This window comes from Acinonyx jubatus, chromosome C1 (genome assembly GCF_027475565.1).
Source record: "Acinonyx jubatus isolate Ajub_Pintada_27869175 chromosome C1, VMU_Ajub_asm_v1.0, whole genome shotgun sequence".
Classification (NCBI taxonomy): Eukaryota; Metazoa; Chordata; class Mammalia; order Carnivora; family Felidae; genus Acinonyx; species Acinonyx jubatus.
In genome coordinates this window covers 159,192,621-159,198,274 of record NC_069381.1, presented here as the reverse complement: position 1 = coordinate 159,198,274, position 5,654 = coordinate 159,192,621, and the positions used below count along the sequence as shown (strand labels likewise).

The window sequence follows — 5,654 nt, the reverse complement described above, 5'->3', positions numbered from 1 at the left end:
TTACAGCAAAGGTGGTGTGGTGTGTGTTACAACGAAGTGTTACACTATAGTGACAGTGACCACCCTAATCAGATTTTCCAGAGTTGTTCTTATTTCTATGTGTCTATTTAGTACTCTCCTACTTGTGAGATCACGTTTGTCCATGTGTTTAATTCCAAAAATAAATTACTATTGGTCCCCTGTTTATTATGAAAACATGTACACGATAGGCATGAATAAATACTGAAGGAAGGAAGGAAGGAAGGAAGGAAGGAAGGAAGGAAGGAAGGAAAGAAGATAATGAATAAATGAATGAATGAAAGTGCTATGCTAGGAGATGTCCAGAAACTTAGACTTCAGTTCTTTTTTTTTTTTTAAGTTTATTCGTTTATTTTGAGAGAGAGAGAGTGAGTGAGCGCGCCAGGGAGGGACAGAGAGAGAGGGTGAGAAAGAGAATCCCAAGCAGGCCTGGGGCTGTCAGCACAGAGTCCAATGTGGGTCTCAAACCAATGAGCCGTGAGATCATGACCTGAGCCAAGATAAAGAGCTGGACGATCGTGACCTGAGATCAAGAGTTGGGCACTTAACTGACTGAGCCACCCAGGTGCCCCACTTAGACTTCAGTTCTAACTTCACCACTATTTGTGTGGCACTTGACCAGGAGAAGTAACCTCCTAGGTCTTTGGTTTCTTCATCTAGCAAACGTCCAGACACATCTCATTTATTTCTGAGATCCATCCAGACCCCAAGAACCTATATTCTAATAAAAGATGGCTTCATCCTTCATTTTTAAGCCCTTTTTCTTGGTTCCTGGTCTGATGACTTAATTGTGACTAATCAGATTTACTGGTCCTCGACTAAACATGGGCAATGACATTTAAGTTTCTCTATCCTAAGGTAGGTGGAGAGCCCAGGACTGGTAGTCACTAAAAGAACAACCTATCATGGGGGGAATATACACAGAAACAAGATCATTTAGGCCTACTGTATTTCTTTAAGGAGAAAATGAGTATAAGCTTTAGGGCAGAGGGGATATCAAGTATAGAGGCAAAAATTAAAGGAAACTTAGTCAAGAATTTTAATAGATGATTTAAGAATAATATACTAAGTGAACTGAAAGACGTAAAAGTGAAATATGAGCAATTTGGGGCTTGTGTGGGGCTGTTCCATAATGAAGACAAGACATCTGAACATACAGCCAAAGAAAGAATGCCTTGGACTTAGCTGCACGCACTCAAAATGTGGTCCAAGTTATAAGAGAAGACATGAGGGGTATTTTTGAAAATCATTTTTATTCTGATATTTAATGTTGCTACAAAGAATGTTGTAATCTAATGCAGTAGCTAAGTGAAAGCTGATAAAAATATAAGAAATGCATCCCTTCAGAGCCCAGGGTCTCTAAGGGGCCCTCCAAGCTGGAGTAAGGTGAGAAATCCTAAGCAAAAGAGCTAGCAACTTCTCCTTCAACACCCCTACCCCTCAGCAGGCTGGAGGAGGAGGAGGAGGGGGAGGGGGAGGGGGAAAAGTGGGGAAGAACTCTGTGTCTGTGCATGTTTGGGGGTTCATCTCCCAGGGAGACCCCACAGTACTACCATACATACTGCAGAACACCACCACTGAACAAGCAGTGTGTGCTGTTCGCTACATTAGCAATAGAATTAATGTTTTAGTTAACTGATTCCATTTTTACCCGATGCTTTTTACTGATCAAACAGGGAGATAAAGGGATCTGTTTTTAGAACTGATAATTTTTTAAAAGAAAGAGAATGAGCGGCTGAGTGCCAGTGTCACAGAACTACCCAATCAGTGGGAGATGGCAGAGGTAGAGGAGACACTGAAGCCACTTCAGAGAAAGAAAGGAGTACAGGGAATCATGGTGGTGAGGACAGGCCTTCCCATCAAGAGCACCATGGACAATCCCACCACCGCACAGTATGCCAACTTCATGCACAACCTCACCTAAATGCCCGGAGCACCATGCATGAAATTGACCCCCAGAATGACCTCAACTTCCTTTGAATTTGCCCCAAGAAAAATGAAATTATGGTTATACCAGATTAAGATGATTTCCTGAGTGTGATTCAGAATCCAACTGAATCCACGCTCTTGGCTTCCTGCATCATTCCTTAATTGAATAGCCTCCAAGAATTATAATATTAATCATGTCAACAAACTCACAGGTGAAAATCACCTTTAGAGCCTACTTCGACAAATCCAGTGACCAAAGTCATCAAAGTCATCCCTCTGCTGGCCAATCACCCTGAGTTCTTGGGAGGGCCTTCTTTCTTCACCTCCAGATCCTGAAGCAAGAGCTCTGAGCAGCCCACACCGTGCTTCCTTCTGTTCAATTTGTCACCCTTGGAAAAGGCTGTTTTTCTTTAACTAAAAATAACTGAAATGCTAAAAAGGAGAGAAAGAATGATAAAGAAAGAAAAGAAGAAAGGAAAATGGGGAGGAAAGAAGAGGCGAGGGAGGAAAGGAAGAAAATGTGCAGCAACCCTTCTGTACCCAAAGTCAAAGATCTTGCTGCTGTCCAAGTCCAGGCTCAGAGTGTCGTTTCTTGCTAAAATCCTAGCCTTTGGTCCTGGCCAGGAATGTAAACTGCTGGTCAACAGGATAAAACTCTGAACTTGTCTCCAGTATCTACCGAAGTTCCCAGCAGCATCCAGAGACAAAAAACAAAACAACTGAAGTTTTTGCATGGCCCTGAAGCAAGGAGAAGAAACTGTCAGCTGTTCTCCACTCCCTACTGCCTGTGTCCTGTGAGCCCCCTCCTTGCTTAGGAACACTCAATTGAGAGTGAAAATTTTTTTCTAAACATAGGCTATCCACATTAGATTTTGCACAATTTTACTAGCTTTGCCATCGATCAAAGTACCTATTCCGTCTAAAATAATAATAATAATGATAATAATAATGATAATGATAATAATAGTAATATCTATCATATATTGAGCACTTATCATGTGCTAGGTTGTGTTCCAAGCACTTTTCATGTATTAACTTATTTAATCCTCACAGGAACCCCACTGGGAAGTTACCAAATACTGGTCCCATTTGCAGATGAAGAAATTGAGGCAGATGAGGTAAAGATGTTTACTGAGGTCATGTGACCAGGATCAACTACAGGCATTCTGGCTGCAGTGTCCATTTTCCTAATCCTGATACTGTGTGATATTAAAAGCTTTTTTGTGGGAATTAAGCCTCCTTATTTTCACTTAACTTCCTCCTTGTTAAACCATACGTAATGCTTTAGCTTTCGTTTCTTCAATGAAATCTGGAATCAGAATCAGGTAAAAAATACATATATAATATAGATCTACACATATATGTATGTATATGTATATTGAAACAGAGTAGTTCAAAGAGATTGAAGTCTGAGAAAGCTTTGGAAGCATATTTGTTCATTTTAGAAGATTTTCAGCAAAAATGCCAGTGCTTTTAATCTCTGCTCCCATATGTTTAAAATAAAAAGCTTTCATTAGAGCAAGTCATTGAACTAAGATGTAATTTTAAAAAGAAAGAAAGAAAAGAAAGGGAAAGGAAAGGAAAGAAGAAAAAGAAAGAAAGAAAGAAAGAAAGAAAGAAAGAAAGAAAGAAGAAAGAAAAGAAAGGGAAAGGAAAGAAGAAAAAAGAAAGAAGCAAAGGAAGGAAGGAAGGAAGGAAAGAGTCCTGAAAATGACCCAGAGTCACTGTCTTCCAAGAAAATGATAAATAGGACCACAGATATAAACAGTTTTAAAAATCTAAAAAAATATGTGTTTGGGTTTAGTTTGGATATTTTTTACATGTACCTCTAATCAACAAGGATGGCCACTGTTACCATTTTGGAGCACTTCCTCCAATAACCATTAATATTTCTAACCACAATCAATGCTTACATCATTTAACTCTTATATGGGGGTTTGGGGGGAATTTTTGTGCCTTAGAAAGGGCCCACATAGCCTTGGGGAAAGAAATAGTATTAATGTGTTAAAAGAAAGCACTCGTGGCACCAAAAAACCCACAAAAATGTTCCATGAAGAGGTTAGTTCTGCTTTAAATAAAAGTCTATGTTTAATACCGTTGAGCGTTTACTACTTCTCATCCACAGAATGGACTCTTGCAGCATCAGAACAACTTGCCAGGTGAATAGCTAGATTCTAGTTATTAAAACAAAGATCCAGGGCTGGCTCAGTTGGTAGAGCATGCAACTCTGAATCGCAGGGTCATGAGTTCAAGTCTCATGTGGAGCATGGAGCCTACTAAAAAACAACAATGACACAGATCCAATCAAATAAGAGTTTTGAGATTATGAAAATGAATAAAAGAAATTAATGACTGGAAATGTCTACGTTTTAAACTTTAACCCAATTTCTTACCCCATTGTCAAAGACATAGTTTCATTTGACCATTTCCTTTCTTGAGTTCCTTGGATAGGTTTGGTACAATACAACCACTACTAGAACATAACTCAATGACCTTTAAAACATTAAGATGCGAGGCGCCTGGGTGGCTCAGTCGGTTGGGCGGCCGACTTCAGCTCAGGTCATGATCTTGCAGTCCGTGAGTTTGAGTCCTGCGTCGGGCTCTGTGCTGACAGCTCAGAGCCTGGAGCCTGTTTCAGATTCTGTGTCTCCCTCTCTCTGACCCTCCCCCGTTCATGCTCTGTCTCTGTCTCAAAAATAAATAAATGTAAAAAAAAAATTTTTTAAAAATAAAATAAAACATTAAGATGCTTGCTGAATTGGAAAAAAAATAAAGAGAGGCCAGATTTTCAACTGTAGTCCAAAATCTCCCTGTGGAATGTCTAATGCATGAGGAGTTTATAGAAAAGATTGATAATTGTGTTCAAGGGCATCCACATTTTCTTATCTGTCCCCCAACACAGATTGTGTGATACTTGTCAGTTGTGACCTTATGTAGCTCAGGTAAACGTATGTAACTTATAGTGGAGTTGTAATTTTGTGGGCAGTATGGTGTGACCCAGTGGTTCTTAACCCTAGCTGCTTAGTAGAATCACTGGGTGAGTTTCTTGAAAACGCTAATGCCCTGGCCCTAGCCCAGACCAATTTCTTGAGTATCTCTAGGTGTAGAATAGGGGCACTGGTGTATTTTCAACTCCCAGAGAATAGTATTATGCAGCAAGGCTTGAAGCATACTAGTACAGAGAAACCACACAGGCTTTGGAGTCAACTAACACTGAGCTCAGAGACTGGCATTGTCCCTGATTGATTGTGCAAATTTGAATCTTGTTTCATTGTCTGGAAAAGGGAGATGATAATCCCTGCTTCCATAAAGCCACTGTAACTATTAGATGAGAAAGTATGTGGAACATGCTTGGTAAACAGTAAATACCTATTAGTGCCAAGTTATTTTCCTATGTATCTTCATTTTTTTTAAAAAATTATTTAAATTTTTAAAATTTATTTTAAAATTACTTATTTCAGCAATCTCTACACTCAATGTGGGGCTCAAACTCACTACCCAAAGATCAAGTTGCATGCTCTTCTGACTGGGCCAGCCAGGTACCCCTATCTTCGATTGTTTTATTACTCTAAAATGTAATTTTGCTAAATTATTTCCAGAAAGTAGCTCAAATATCCAACGTCTTTTCATTCTGTCTCAAGGAATTGCCTTTGCGAAGCTATGGAGTCCCTGGCTAAGGAGCTTGTCTGCTGGGACTGTGCAAGAAC

At 39.7% G+C, this 5,654-nt stretch overlaps 1 non-coding gene and 1 pseudogene across 1 annotated transcript; both read left to right on the top strand.

Moving 5' to 3' along the window:
- Positions 1 to 1,792: 1,792 nt before the first annotated feature.
- On the top strand, positions 1,793 to 2,109 carry LOC106988634 (dynein light chain roadblock-type 1-like; annotated as a pseudogene).
- A 2,031-nt stretch (positions 2,110 to 4,140) lies between these two features.
- On the top strand, positions 4,141 to 4,212 carry TRNAQ-CUG (transfer RNA glutamine (anticodon CUG)). Its single transcript has one exon. It is a non-coding gene; the product is annotated as a tRNA-Gln (tRNA).
- Positions 4,213 to 5,654: the final 1,442 nt, after the last annotated feature.